We start from the raw sequence: 15484 nt of genomic DNA on the forward strand, positions 1-15484 counted from the left end.
CAATAATGTTTCATCCAAGCTTATTTGTTTAAAATTTGGCACCTAGAAATTACTTTTCTAGCTAGGACGTGATTCCAAATTAAGTTTACTTAAGGCAGATACATAGGCAAGCCAACCGGATTCGGTCCAAATAATTTGCAAAAATTCTATAAGCCCGCAATTAACGACAGAAATAAATCAAGTTTTATTTAAGTCTACGAGCGATGACGAAAATGAAAATAAGAAAAAATGCCTTTATTGAATTTAAATAATTTTGCAAACCAAACGAAAAACTCAGTGCAAAAAATAATGAAGACAACATCAAAAAATAAAAAGGGCACATACACCCTACAAACACCTAGAATTACACTATTCTAATTCTTCAGCGTCAGAAAACAAAGTCTTGTAGAGATCGGCATTTGCATAAGTTACATCAATCAGTTTCCCTACCTTCCTACATCAATGTCCATGAAAAAAACGGGCTCTTTCACACTTAATTCCATGCTTGCCAGGGCCTCCGTCACTCTAGCAGCTTCAAGACCAATCACCAACTTAGTCTCGGGTATAGGAGTAGTAACTGAAATAGGTGCAATTGCGATCGGAGTCTTGATCACCTTAGCAACAGGATTTTGAGCCTTCTGCACCCACGCTTATTTCTTACTCTTCTCACAACGGCGATTTCTAGTAGACACCCCCACAACCTTGTTGGGCGCAGTCACGACACGCTCAACGGGTACTTTTCCGGGTCTAGAATCGAAACACAAAGGATATCCCGTATGTTTGCGGTCAGAATGCCTCACGGGAGGCCTAGAGTTCTCCTCTCGAGGCCTAGAAGTTATAGAATGATCATACTTGAGCTTGCCCCGTGAGTGAAATAATTCAGTCGGTTCATCATTTCGAGCCTTGGTTCTTTCAGCAATATCATCCGCACTCATCCAAATCTTTTAACTCTTAGAAAGAGAAATGTTCTCATCTAAAACAACAGTCCAACGGGGTAAGTTGTTGTAGTACTTTGCCCACGCAAGGATACGTTTATATGGGAAACCCATTGTATTTGGTGGTGTAGTATCCGCAAAAGGTATGATCTGCCTCATACCGTACTGTCTCAAGACTCGACACGGAAAAATATTTGTAAGTTCTCTCACCCGATCAGTCTAAGAAAAGTTTCTCATCCACCTACCATAGAGTGCATATTCCACCACGGTATCACCCAGTTAATGGAGAAAATGTTGTGAGTGAAATAAGAGGTCCACTAGGACTTATTTTCCCCATGATGCAAGCACTTCCTACTGCCAAGAGCCTAGCACAGTAAATTTAAGGATTCGCAGGGACCTCCAACAATCTCAAACGCTCCATGAGCCATATTTGAAATATATACAGGAATTAAAAGTTAACTAGTGTGTGGCCCGAGCGATGCCCCGGTTGCTACATTGCATAGTTAATTCTAGATTCTTCTTAAGCAAAATATGTGACCAAAATACATGTATATTCCATTATGTGAAAAAGATTCATTAAATCCGTCAACTACACAAACACACTGCATCATTTATCATGCCAAATAATTTTTCAATTAGATCATCTTAATTACAATTTGTGTAATTTGTTTTGTAGCGGAAAACACCAAATTAGATACATGAATGACATTTCTATAGTTAATGCTTATGATGCTTCTGAAATCTTTCTTCATGGTGGTCCTAATGCTTTAACTATTACTTTTATTCCAAGTAGTCATAGAAAATAAAGTCACTTAAAAATTTAGTTATTTTAGATTTCATGTTAACATTTATTTATAAATTAATGTGAGGAGATAAACCAAAATTGGTGATTGGTTAAGATGGTATTGATTGTTATCATCCACGCTTGAGGTCTGGTATTCGAAACTCGTTGTATTGATTTTTGGATGTCCATGACATGACATAACATTAGGTAAGTGGATGATGTGGTGTAAGGAGGATAGTACTACGTGGCACATAAAAATTATTCACAACACTTTTTAATATATTAGTATATATAGATTGCAGCATTCGTAAAATAAAACAAAACGAATACGAAAGTGAAACGAAGCAAACTGGCGCAACAATAAGTGTCGCGCACACTGGCCAGCGCGAGAAATTGCTCGCGCAGAACCTGATAAAGGGAAAAACTAGGTCGTTACTAGTCTTACACCTAAATCAACTTAAATACCTAAACTAACCACAAGAATCAAGTAGAGTGGCAAGCAAAGGGTCGATATCCACAGGGAATTGCGAGTTTCGTAGCTAGAAATGCTAACATAAGCTAATTCGAAAAGGGATTGGTTGTTGAAAAAGAAAGAAGATTCAAACTAAGCGATTAAAATGTTAAACAAGGATTAAAAACACTCGGGGATTGGGATTCACCAAGGGATACATGCAATGGGGGAAATAAGGATTTGGGGATTAACTAAACTTGCAAAGACAAATTGAAAGGGGAATCGATCTTTAAAATCCTCAAGCAACGAACCATGCTTCCGCAATCAACCCAAAGCCTAAGAACTAATCAAAATAAATCCGATCAAAATCATACAATGTAATAACTTACAATCCCTTGCCAAATCAATGCATCGCGTTCCATTGACCAAGCAAAGTTACATCTAACCATGCAAGCAACGAGGACCCCCCAACTTATGCATTTAATTGCAAAACTAGCAAATCCTACCTTAAAACCCCACACATGAAAACCCTAGGCTACACCCAAACCCCTAGATGAGAACTACTCACTCATGGACTTGACTACAAATTTCAACATGATGAATTCAATGGAAGTATGCATTTCCGAATAATCAAAGAAAAAATCCCTAACCAAAGAGTTCAAGCTAGTTTCATCATGAGAATCAAATCTATAGGCAAAACCATCATCCACAATACAATCAAAATCACCAAATCTCAAGAGATTAGCAAGGAAACTAATAAGTCTAATCATAAAGGATTAGGAAAAATAAACAATCAAACAAGTAGGAAGGAAAAATATAAAAATGCCTATTTTTGGGGTTTTTTATTAATGAGAAAAATAAGAGACAAAATAAGAAAAATCAGAAATTAATGACATAAAATAGAAATAAGAGTTGAGAATTTTTACAATGAAGCTTCAAAATCCAAGATTAGGGAGAATCCCAAGCAATACAATGAGCAATGAATGAAGTTCTCCTCCTTTCTCTCTCTAAAATTAATTTCAAACTACTTTTGTAAAAAACTAGGTTTTCTAAAAGCTCCTAAAATGCTTTAAATAGTCCCGAAAAGTGGCTCAGCGCTGGCAGCAGGTTCGGCCGAACATAAATGAAGTTCAGCCGAACTAAGAGGCAAGTTCGGCCGAACATAATGCAGGTTCGGCCGAACCTGGGAAGAGACAAGAGCTACTGATTGCGATGTTCAGTCGAACAATAGGGGAGGTTCGGCCGAACATAGGTAAGTTCGGCCGAACTTTTGTGAATGTTCGGCCGAACTCTGGGCTTAAATCTTCAGGCTGTCCTGCTTTGGTTCGGCCGAACACCTCTGAAGTTCGGCCGAACATCTTGAGTTTTTTGACTCCTTCCTTCCATTTCGAGCTTACCTTGGATGTCGTTGACTTCCATTGACTATTCCGTCCATTTTACTTGTTTCCCTACACATTAACAAACCCGTGAAAAGCAAAAGCTTGACAAAAATTAAGAAAAACAAGGCGAAAGGGCGGTAATTAGGGGAAACCGAGTCAACTAGCATGTAAGAGCAAAAGGACTAAAATGAGCATAAAAGGGGAGGAAAACAAACAAAAACAAGAATAAAAATATACAAAATACTATCCTAGGAGTGACATAAATGTCACTCATCAAACTCACCCAAGCTAGACTTTTGCTTGCCCTCAAGCAAAACAAGAGAAGAACAAGGGAAAGACGAGATTTTATTCAAACAAAGCAAAAAGGAAAAACGGGGGTGAGAATATACACTAACTCACTGTCGTAGGAATCACGATTGCATTTAAGCACATGCAATAAGCTCTTTAAACCCCTAAGTCATTCTAGAGGGCGAGTGAGATCTCGCAAGGGTTTTCCTCGAGTTTTACCCATAACTCAAATGAAAATAGAAATAAAGAAAATTAAACTACACGATCATGCCCAAGTTAACCCATCACGGAAGTGGTCCACAAATTAAGACAATTGAGTGACTTTTCGGAAAAGCTTCTTCCAAATGTATGCCAAAGCTAGGAGTAAAGGTGAGGACTAATCTAAATTGCTAGAGGACACTTCTATTAGCGCTTTTACTTGGTACATTAGAGCACATCTAGCTATTCAAAAGGTTTCATAAGCTATACTTTGGTTAAAAGAATCCAAGAATAATGGTCCACCTCCCCCAAATGCACGATTAGACCCCCTTTTGCTTCCCTCTACTCAAGACATGAACGAGTGAAAACTAAGCGTGGGAGGCATCCACAAATTGACCTCTTATTAGACTTTTTCTTTTTCTTTTTTTTTCTTTTTCACGCCTTTTTTAACTGTTTTTGGCTTTTTCTTTTTCCCTTATTATGAGATTTTTTACAAGAATAAACTTTATTTGAACAAAGAAGATGAAAAAGAATACACTTGTGGCTTATGATGCCACTTATTGAATGACACGAAGGTAAAACCAAGTCCTTTGTAGAGTTTCACTTTGGAGGGAATAAGGGTACACTTAGGGGCTCAAGGGACCACGTATTGGGCTACTTTTATTCAATGATGAGCAAATTAGACAATTTTTCAAGCTAGATGGCAATTGCACGGTTGAAGACTAATTTTAGTGGTACAAGGAGCAATAGAGATTAAGCAACTCCTAGAACACCCTAACTCTAGCATACATTTTTCCGAGAAAAAATCCTACAAATTCCCACAAAGGCCTAAAAAAGGGAACCACATTAGATTTCATCATTTGGGCGTCGTCCTTGGGCATTTTTTACCGTTTATTAAGTAATAAAGAAAGTACTTTTTTTTTTTTATTTTTTTTTTTTTTTTTTTGGAGATTAAGAAAAGAAAATAACAAAAATCAAGAAAAGAAAACTCAAAAGAGAGAAATTGTTTGTCATTTTGGATTTTTAGAAATGGGAGCGATCATCCACTAAGGATATCAATGAGACATGAATCAAGCACCACAAGCATACACCAATCATACTCATGGAAAGCAAAACCAAACAAGCAATAACATCAACAACCATCAACCAACAAGTAATAGCAACAAGCAATGGCAACAAGCGAGCAACAACCAATAACACCAACAACCACCAACAACAAGCAAGCACAACCAATAGCCACAACCAATAACCACCAACAACAAGCACCAACAAGCAAAAGCTATCAACCCCTTCCAACCCACCACATGCTCCCAATAAACATCCCCCAAGCACAAAAAAGGGGGGAGGAAAGATTCAAGCGTCAAGCGTCGTCCATATCATCATCACCGTCCTCTTGAGGAGGTTGGTAGGGATAATAAATGCCCGATGGATCATATGGACTAATATAATCGGACAGGGACGGGGAGAGGTTGTATTGGCCATCCACATCGGGCCCGGAGGCGGCGGTGTAGGGTGGCCAATCATACCTAGGGGCGGTGAGGCAAACCGACATAGATGGTGCTTGGTATGTCCCCCAACATGCCCCCCAATTTTCAGAACGGGGTGGGTAAACATCGGGGCATGCCAGGTCTTACGCAAAGTCCGCCCCGCCCGGCCTAGTCCAATCATATGGAGGGGGAGGGGTAATTCTCTCCTCGGGGGGAACATGGCCACTATAGTATGGATAGGTGAGTGGTGCGCCATCTCCCCCCCAACGAGGAATTGGCCCTTCTTGGGGCGGGTGGTTGGGGGTAATTCAAGTACGGGTCAATGAGGTTGTTCCTCACATTAACATCATAGTTTGCCCGTGCATAGTACCCCCAATGATCTTGCCCGTGAAGGATATCACTAAGGGTACTTTGAATACCCTCAAAGCGAAATGGGGAGGGGGTAGAAGAAGATGACGTACCTTGCTCTCCTTGGGGAGCTTGTTGTCGGGGTGCTCTCACCTTTTGTTATGGCGGCATGGTTTCCGACAAGGATAGACTATTTGGGATGTCTTGCGGCCCGATGTACCATGGATGGTCCTTGGTGCGATCAATCTTTGTGAGGTCGTGGTTGGGAAGTACATACCACTCTTGCTCCTTGTAGACCACGGCGATCCACTTAGCATCCTTCCGCTTGGTGTAGTTGATAAACCGTTGGCTTTGAAGGGCCGCAATATTGAGAAACTTGTCGTTCGTGCCACCAATGCTAGCAAGATCCTTCAACCTACCTGCAAATTTTCCTCTATGCATCCTCTTGGCAATGAGGGTGACCATGGCTCCCATGTGGATTTCTCCCTTCATGGTCCCATCCCTTGTGCCCAAACATCGGCTTATGAAGGATGCTACACAATCGTAGCGGAAATGCGGCCGTGGCTTGTCGGCCAACCATAGACTAGAAACCTCGTCCTTAATCTTGGCTCCTAGGCTTGCTTTGAAAAAGATGGAATAAGCAAGAATTCGAGAGAAATATCGGAGGGCTAGGTGAATGATTTCCGATGCCTTGGATTGGTTGGTTTGGAAGTGGTTATGCTCGGTGATTTGGCTCCACCAATCGTTCTCATTGTAGGCAAACCCATTGGCTACTAGACTTGTGGCTAGGTTGGTGTGGGCTTCACCATCCTGGGGGAAACAGAATAATGCACCCAATTCGGAAGAGCTCAACTCATGCGACTCATTGAAAAGCCGAAATTGGACTTGCAACCCCTCATCCGTTGAAGTTGTTTCGATGGAAGATAGGAATTCTAGGGTGAGCCTAGGATAGGTCTCGCAATGTAGCTTTGAGAATTCCTTTAATCCAAAGTTGTCAACCAATAGCATCACCTCATCCTTAATCCCAAGTGAGACTAGAGTGGGCTCGTGATAGAACTTTGTGGCTCGGATTTTTCTAGAGGAGAGCCTCTCAAAGTTGTCCCAATGCTTTTGGGACTTGAATTGGATGCCATAGGTTGTTGAGAGATTGGTGGGTTGGATGATTTGTGAGGTGGAACCGACATCTCCTCCCCTTCTCTTTTTAGTTGGCTTAGGAGGCATGGTGTTTTTGGGGGTTTGGTGGATGATTCAAGGGTTACCTCACAAGGTTCACAAGAGAAACAACCACAACTTCCCAATACAAGTGACAACTAACAACTCCACTAGCACACCCCAACAAATTTCAACAAAACCTCCAAAACTACAACCACAACACAATACATACAAAACAATAATCCATCAACAACATATATAAACTATCAACAACACATAATCCATCAACAAAGCAAATAAAAATCAATAATTTCTCAATTCACATTCAACAATTTCTCAAACCCTAACATATGAATTTTGAAGATTAAAGCATGAAGACAAGTAATAAGATGCAAATTAGACTACTCAAAACCATTAGGGAGATGAATAAAACAATAAAACATCCATACTTACAATCAATTTGAAGAATTTGAGAAAGTTGATGAATTTCCCCAAATTTGCAAAGTTGAGAAATTTCTGATTTTTTGAAGAATTTGTGGACTTGAATGAAGATTTTGTTGTTGTGGAGTTGATTTGTGAGTGAAAGGATTAAGGATTTGTGATGGAGTATTGAGAGGAGTTGAATTTTGTGATGTAATGGAGTATGCGGATGAGAGAAAATGAGAGAGTAGAGAAAAGAGGGTTCGAAAATATGAAGAATTAGGAGAGAGAGTCGGGCAAAAACTGTCTTAAGGGGCCGAATTTCTCAGCAGGTTCGGCCGAACATTAAGAGAGTTCGGCCGAACTCCTTAATGTTCGGTCGAACCTTCTACGAAGTTCGGCCGAACTGGAAAAATGGGGTGTTCTGTTTGCTTCTGTTTCACGACAGGTTCGGCCGAACCATGGATGAAGTTCGGTCGAACCCTGGGAAAAGTTCGGCCGAACTCTATTTTGCTGAGTTCCTGATTCTCTGAAAAGTTCGGCCGAACAGGACGGAGTTCGGTCGAACTTTCCTTCAAGTTCGGTCGAACTTATTAAAAAGTTCGTCCGAACCAAGAATTGGGGGGATTTTGATCCCTGAAAAGTTCGGCCGAACATGAAAGAGTTCGGTTGAACTTCCATTCAAGTTCGGTCGAACTTCTTTGAAAGTTCGCCCGAACCCAGTTTTTGGGGCATTCTGCCTCTTGATGTTCGGTCGGACAAAAAGGAGTTCGGTCGAAGATTTTGATAGGTTCGGCCGAACCTCTCTTCTGTTCGACCGAACTGTCCCTGATTCACAACAAGCCCCCTTTTCCCTTCTCATTTAAACCATGCACCATTTATTCAAAAACCAAAGACTAACAAAATCTCACGAAACACCAAAAATGCTAAAAAAAATAAGGAAATGAAAGAAAAATTTAAAGGACAAGGGTTAGAGATCACCGGGTTGCCTCCCGGGAAGCGCTCTTTTAACGTCACTAGCTTGACGTGTCTTCACGGAGAAGATCAAGTGATTGCTTGTAGATGTGTTGTGCAAACCGTCCCAATGTGGGCTCCTTCAAAATACTTTTTCACTCTATGACCGTTGACCTTGAAGAAATCACATTTGTCTTTGTTCCAAAGCTCCAATGAACCATAGGGCAACACTTTCTTTACCTCAAAGGGACCGCTCCACCGGGATTTGAGTTTTCCGGGAAAAAGCTTCAACTTTGAGTTGAAGAATAGGACTTTCTCACCTTCTTGAAAGTCCTTCTTTATGATTTTCCGGTCATGGTATTCCTTAGACCTTGCCTTGTAGATGCTTGCCGAATCGTACGCATTCATGCGCAATTCCTCTAGCTCATGCAAGTCTAGGAGCCTCTTCTCACCTGCACTCTTCAAATCAAAGTTTATATGCTTTATGGCACTTGAAGCCTTGAATTCCATCTCTATCGGGAGGTAGCAACTCTTCCCATAAACGAGCTTATATGGCGTCGTTCCAATGGGAGTCTTGTATGCCGTCCTATAGGCCCATAGGGCATCATCAAGCTTCAAAGCCCAATCCTTGCGGTTCGAGGCTACCGTCTTCTCAAGAATGAGTTTGATCTCACGGTTAGAAACCTCCGCAAGACCACTTGTTATAGGATGGTAGGATAAGCCTCGCCTTTGGATGACACCATATTTGGATAGAAGGTTTGAGAAATCACCCTTGAAGTGAGACCCACTGTCACTAATAATCGCCTTGGGCATCCCAAACCTAGGAAATATCACCTCCTTGAAAAATTGGATGACCACTTTAGCATCGTTAGAAGCGGTGGCAATGGCCTCAATCCACTTGGACACATAGTCAACCGCTAGAAGAATGTAGGTGTTTCCTTGCGAGGATATGAAAGGCCCCATAAAATCAATAGCCCATACATCAAAAATTTCAAGCTCAAGGATGGTATTTTGAGGCCTCTTGGAGATATTCCCAATTCGTTGACACCTATCACAAGTCTTCACAAAAACCCAAGCATCCTTGAAAAGAGATGGCCACCATAGAAGAGATTGCAAAACCTTTGCCGTGTTTTTGGAGGCACCCATGTGACCACCACTAGGTGACGAATGACACATATGAAGAACACCTTGAATTTCATCATCCGGGACACACTTCCGCAAGAGATCATCGACACCTCGTTTCAATAGACACGGATCATCCCAAATATAGTGCTTGCAACCATGCCTTAACTTCCTGCGTTGTTGGGGGGTGAAGTCCGGAGGAATCGCCCCACAAACTAGAAAATTCACGATATCGGCATACCAAGGAGTGGCCTTGGTTTGAATAGCATAGAGGTGATCATCCGCAAAGGTCTCATCAATGGGGAGGTTTTCACCACATCCCCTCACTTCCAACCTAGACAAGTGATCCGCCACTAGATTCTCGGTTCCCTTCTTATCTCGGATCTCAATATCAAATTCTTGAAGGAGAAGGATCCATCCAATAAGTCTTGGCTTGGCGTCCTTCTTGGCAAGAAGGTACTTCAAGGCCGAATGATCCGTGTAAATGACAATTTTGGAACCGAGGAGATAAGGACGGAACTTTTCCAAGGCATAGACAACCGCAAGAAGCTCTTTTTCCGTGGTGGCATAATTTGCTTGTGCGTCATCAAGAGTCTTGCTAGCATAAGAAATCGCATGAAGGGCCTTACCATCTCTTTGTCCAAGCACCGCCCCAATGGCAAAATCGCTAGCATCGCACATAATCTCAAATGGTAGCTCCCAATTGGGGGGTTGAATAATGGGTGCCGTGACAAGAGCTTGGTTGATCCTATTGAAAGACTCAAGGCACTCGTTAGTAAAAAAAAGGGACATCCTTGACAAGCAAACTAGATAGTGGTTTAGCAATTTTTGAGAAATCCTTGATAAACCGCCCGTAGAAACCGGCGTGACCAAGGAAACTACGAATCCCCTTGACATTGATTGGGGGAGGCAATTGCTCAATCACATCTACTTTGGCCTTGTCAACTTGGATTCCCTTGCTTGAAATCACATGACCAAGGACAACGCCTTCCTCAACCATAAAATGGCATTTTTCCCAATTCAAAACAAGATTCACATCTTCACATCTTTTCAATACTCTTCCTAGATTGACTAGGCATGAATCATAGTCTTCTCCATAGACACTAAAGTCGTCCATGAAGACTTCCATGATTTTATCAAGAAATTCCGAAAATATTGCCATCATACATCGTTGGAAGGTTGCCGGAGCATTGCACAACCCAAACGGCATCCTTCGATATGCAAAGGTGCCAATTGGGCATGTGAATGTTGTCTTTTCTTGATCACTTGGATGAATGGGGATTTGGAAGAATCCCGAATATCCATCCAAGAAACAAAAGTATTTGTGCTTGGCAAGCCTTTCCATCATTTGATCAATGAATGGGAGAGGAAAGTGGTCATTCCGGGTGGCGGTGTTTAGTTTGCGATAATCTATGCACATGCGCCAACCGGCGACAACCCTAGTGAGGATCAACTCATCATTATTGTTCTTAAATGACGGTCATTCCCCCCTTTTTGGGTACTACTTGGACGGGGGAGACCCACTTGCTATCCGAAATCGGATAAATGATTCCCGCATCCAATAGTTTCACCACTTCCTTCCATACCACTTCCCTCATATTGGGATTCAATCTCCTTTGAGGCTCAATAGAAGGTTTATGACCTTCTTCAAGAACAATTCGATAAATGCAAAAATCCGGGCTAATCCCTTTCAAATCACCAACGCAATACCCAATGGCTTTTTTATGTTTTCTCAAAACGTTCAAGAGTTTGGAAAGCTCTTCATTATTGAGTTTAGCATTGACAATTACCGGACTTGCATCATCGAGGTAAGAATATTTGAGAGTAGAGGGGAGGGGTTTGAGTTCAAGCTTGCTTACCTCCTTGGTGGTCTCAACGGACACCAATGGCTCTTCACAATCCATTGCTAAAAGCATCTCTTGGGTCTCCATGGTGTCATTGCATTCATTGGAATCATGCACAAGAACATACTCAAGAACATCGTTAGTAGAATGCATATGCATGCTCATAGACTCATTGACAATTTCATCAAGGATATCAATTCTTTTACAATCATCCATATGGGAGGGGCATCTCATGATTTGGTTAAGTTGAAACTCAATTTTCTCATCCCCCACACTAAGGGATAGTCTACCCCTCTCACATCTATGATTGCCCCCGCGGTGGCAAGAAAAGGTCTTCCTAAGATTATTGGGACATTAGGGTCCTCTTCCATTTCTAAGACCATAAAATCAACGGGAATAAAGAACTTCCCAATCCTCATAGGCACATCCTCTACCTTTCCCAATGGAAGCTTCACCGAACGGTCGGCTAATTGGAGGGACACTTGAGTAGGCTTCAACTCTCCCACATTCAACCTTTGAAAAATAGAGAATGGCATTACACTCACACTTGCCCCTAAGTCACATAGGGCTTTATCTATGACAAGTTCCCCAATTGCACAAGGGATGGAAAAACTCCCGGGATCTTTCAATTTGGTGGGCAACTTGTTTTGGATAATGGCACTACAACTTTCGGGTAGGCTAATAGTCTCAACCACATCCACAACCCTCTTCTTGGTTAGAATCTCCTTCAAAAACTTGGCATAAGTGGGCATTTTCCTAAGGGCTTCGGCAAAAGGAATGTTCACATAGAGGTTCTTGAGGACTTCTTGGAATTTTGCAAATTGATCATCAAGGTTAGCTCCGGCAAAACGAGATGGGAAAGGCAATTTGGGCTTGTAAGGAGGGACCACTCTCTTTGGAACTTCAACAACCATTGGTTCACTCACCACAACCTCTTCCTCATCTATGGTGGTATCTACAATAGGCTCACTTTCATCAATGGGCTCACTCTCTCCTTGAGTTGGACTCTTAGTAGTTGAATTCACAAGGTTTTTCCCACTTCTTGTCACAATAGCATTAGCTTGATGGGTCTCACCGGGACTTACCCCTTGAGGAGGCAAAGAACCGGGAACTCTTGAAGCATTAGAGGATGACAATTGCGCAATTTTTGTTTCAAGCATTTTATTATGGGTGGCCATGGAATCAAACTTTTGGTTGACTTGAGTCATGAAAGTTTTCAACATTGTTTCAATATTTGACTCTTGAGGAGGTGGGGCATTGAGGAGTGGTCTTTGAAAACCGGGAGGAGGATTTTGAAAGCCTTGTGGTGGAGGTGGCTTTTGAATTTGAGAAGAAGAAGAGGATTGACCTTGGTAACTCCCTTGACTTTGATAGCTTTGTGGTGGTGGTGGTCTTTGGAAGTTTGAAGGTTGGCCTTGATTTTGAAAATTTTGACCATAGTTTTGATTCCTTGAACCCCCATAATAGCTTGAACTTCCACCCTCATAGTTGCCTTGATTTCGACCATTCCCATGGTTTTGAAATTGGTTTTGACCTTGGGTTTGATCATCCTTCCAACTAAACCTTGGGTTGTGCCTCCAACCGGGGTTGTAGGTGTTGGAATAAGGATCAAACCGTTGGTTGTTTGCATTATTAAAAGCATTAACTTGTTCCATGGGTTGGTCAAAAGGATAGCAATATGAAGAGGGATGCTCAAATGAACCACAATAATCACAAGACAAAGCACAAGATATCACACTAGAAGGGGATTGGGGAGTAGAAGGACAAGAAGGGATAGAATTCGACCTTTGAAGTTGTGTAACGAGAGCATCAAACTTGGTGCTCAAAGCATGGATCGGCTCAAGGTCGTACCTTCCTCCTTTCTTGTCACATTCTCTTATATCATCATTCCAATCTTCACAATTTCGGACCACATCATCAATGATGTCAAAAACTTCTTCTATGCTCTTCTTCATGATTGGCCCCCCGGCTCCCGCATCTAGGGTCGTCCTAGAAGCCTTAGAAAGTTCATGGTAGAAGCAATGGAGAAGCACCCCCATCTCTATGCCATGATGTGGGCATTGCCGAAGAAGCTCATTAAATCTTTCCCATGACTCTTGAAGGGTTTCATCGGTCCTTTCCTTGAATGTCATCATCTTGGACCGGTAGTCCGCAGTTTGTGCGGGGCTACTATATTTTTTGATGAATGCCTCCGTCACCTCATTCCAAGAGGTCAATGAGTTTGGCTTGCGGTCATCGAGCCACTTTCTTGCATTACCGATCAAAGAGAACTTGAAGAGTGCCATTCGAATGTATTCTTGGGTTACCCCATTGTGTTTCACCGTGGAGCAATAATCGACAAAAGTCTTTAGATGGTCCCTTGGACTCTCAAGTCTCGACCCGGTAAATTGGCTCCTTTGAACCATCCCAATAAGTGTGGGCCGTAACTCAAAATCGGTAGCCTCCAAGGCTGGAAGTGAGATGGCACTTTTTGCCTCATAGGCCCCGGGGGCACCATAACTCCTCAAATCATGCGCCATATGGAATGTATCACTTGAACTACTCTTGAAAGATCGGAGACTTTCCGTCTCTCCGTCCGAATATTCTAGTTCTTCGTGCTCAAAAGGAAAAATGGGTTCCTCTTGATGATCTATGTTGTTAGATGCTCGTTGCAAGCTTCGACGCCTAGCACGAAATGTCCGCTCAATTTCCGGATCTTGAGGAATGAGGGGAGATGCTCTAGGAATTCTTGGCATGCACACTCAAGCAAACATTAGCATTGACAATCAAAAAGAAAAAAAAGAAAGCAATTAAAAGAACTAGACTTATACACTAAAAGCTACTAAACTTAGCCGCAACTCCCCGGCAACGGCGCCAATTTGATAAAGGAAAAAACAAGGTCGTTACTAGTCTTACACCTAAATCAACTTAAATACCTAAACTAACCACAAGAATCAAGTAGAGTGGCAAGCAAAGGGTCGATATCCACAGGGAATTGCGAGTTCCGTAGCTAGAAATGCTAACATAAGCTAATTCGAAAAGGGATTGGTTGTTGAAAAAGAAAGAAGATTCAAACTAAGCGATTAAAATGTTAAACAAGGATTAAAAACACTAGGGGATTGGGATTCACCAAGGGATACATGCAATGGGGGAAATAAGGATTTGGGGATTAACTAAACTTGCTAAGACAAATTGAAAGGGGAATCGATCTTTAAAATCCTCAAGCAACGAATCATGCTTCCGCAATCAACCCAAAGCCTAAGAACTAATCAAAATAAATTTGATCGAAATCATACAATGCAATGACTTACAATCCCTTGCCAAATCAATGCATCGCGTTCCATTGACCAAGCAAAGTTACGTCTAACCAAGCAAGCAACGAGGACCCCCCAACTTATGCATTTAATTGCAAAACTAGCAAATCCTACCTTAAAACCCCACACATGAAAACCCTAGGATACACCCAAACCCCTAGATGAGAACTACTCACTCATGGACTTGACTACAAATTTCAACATGATGAATTCAATGGAAGTATGCATTTCCGAATAATCAAAGCAAAAATCCCTACCCAAAGAGTTCAAGCTAGTTTCATCATGGGAATCAAATCTATAGGCAAAACCATCATCCACAATACAATCAAAATCACCAAATCTCAAGAGATTAGCAAGGAAACTAATAAGTCTAATCATAAAGGATTAGGAAAAACTAAACAATCAAATAAGTAGGAAGGAAAAATATAAAAGTTCCTATTTTTGGGGTTTTTCATTAATGAGAAAAATAAGAGACAAAATAAGAAAAATCAGAAATTAATGACATTAAATAGAAATAAGAGTTGAGAATTTTTACAATGAAGCTTCAAAATCCAAGATTAGGGAGAATCCCAAGCAATACAATGAGCAATGAATGAAGTTCTCCTCCTTTCTCTCTCTAAAATTAATTTCAAACTACTTTTGTAAAAAACTAGGTTTTCTAAAAGCTCCTAAAATACTTTAAATAGTCCCGAAAAGTGGCTCAGCACTGGCAGCAGGTTCGACCGAACATAAATGAAGTTCGGCTGAACTAAGAGGCAAGTTCGGCCGAACATAATGCAGGTTCGGCCGAACCTGGGAAGAGACAGGAGCTACTGATTGCGATGTTCGGTCAAACAATAGGGGAGGTTCG

The sequence above is a fragment of the Spinacia oleracea genome, chromosome 5 (assembly GCF_020520425.1).
Source record: "Spinacia oleracea cultivar Varoflay chromosome 5, BTI_SOV_V1, whole genome shotgun sequence".
NCBI classification, from domain to species: domain Eukaryota; kingdom Viridiplantae; phylum Streptophyta; class Magnoliopsida; order Caryophyllales; family Amaranthaceae; genus Spinacia; species Spinacia oleracea.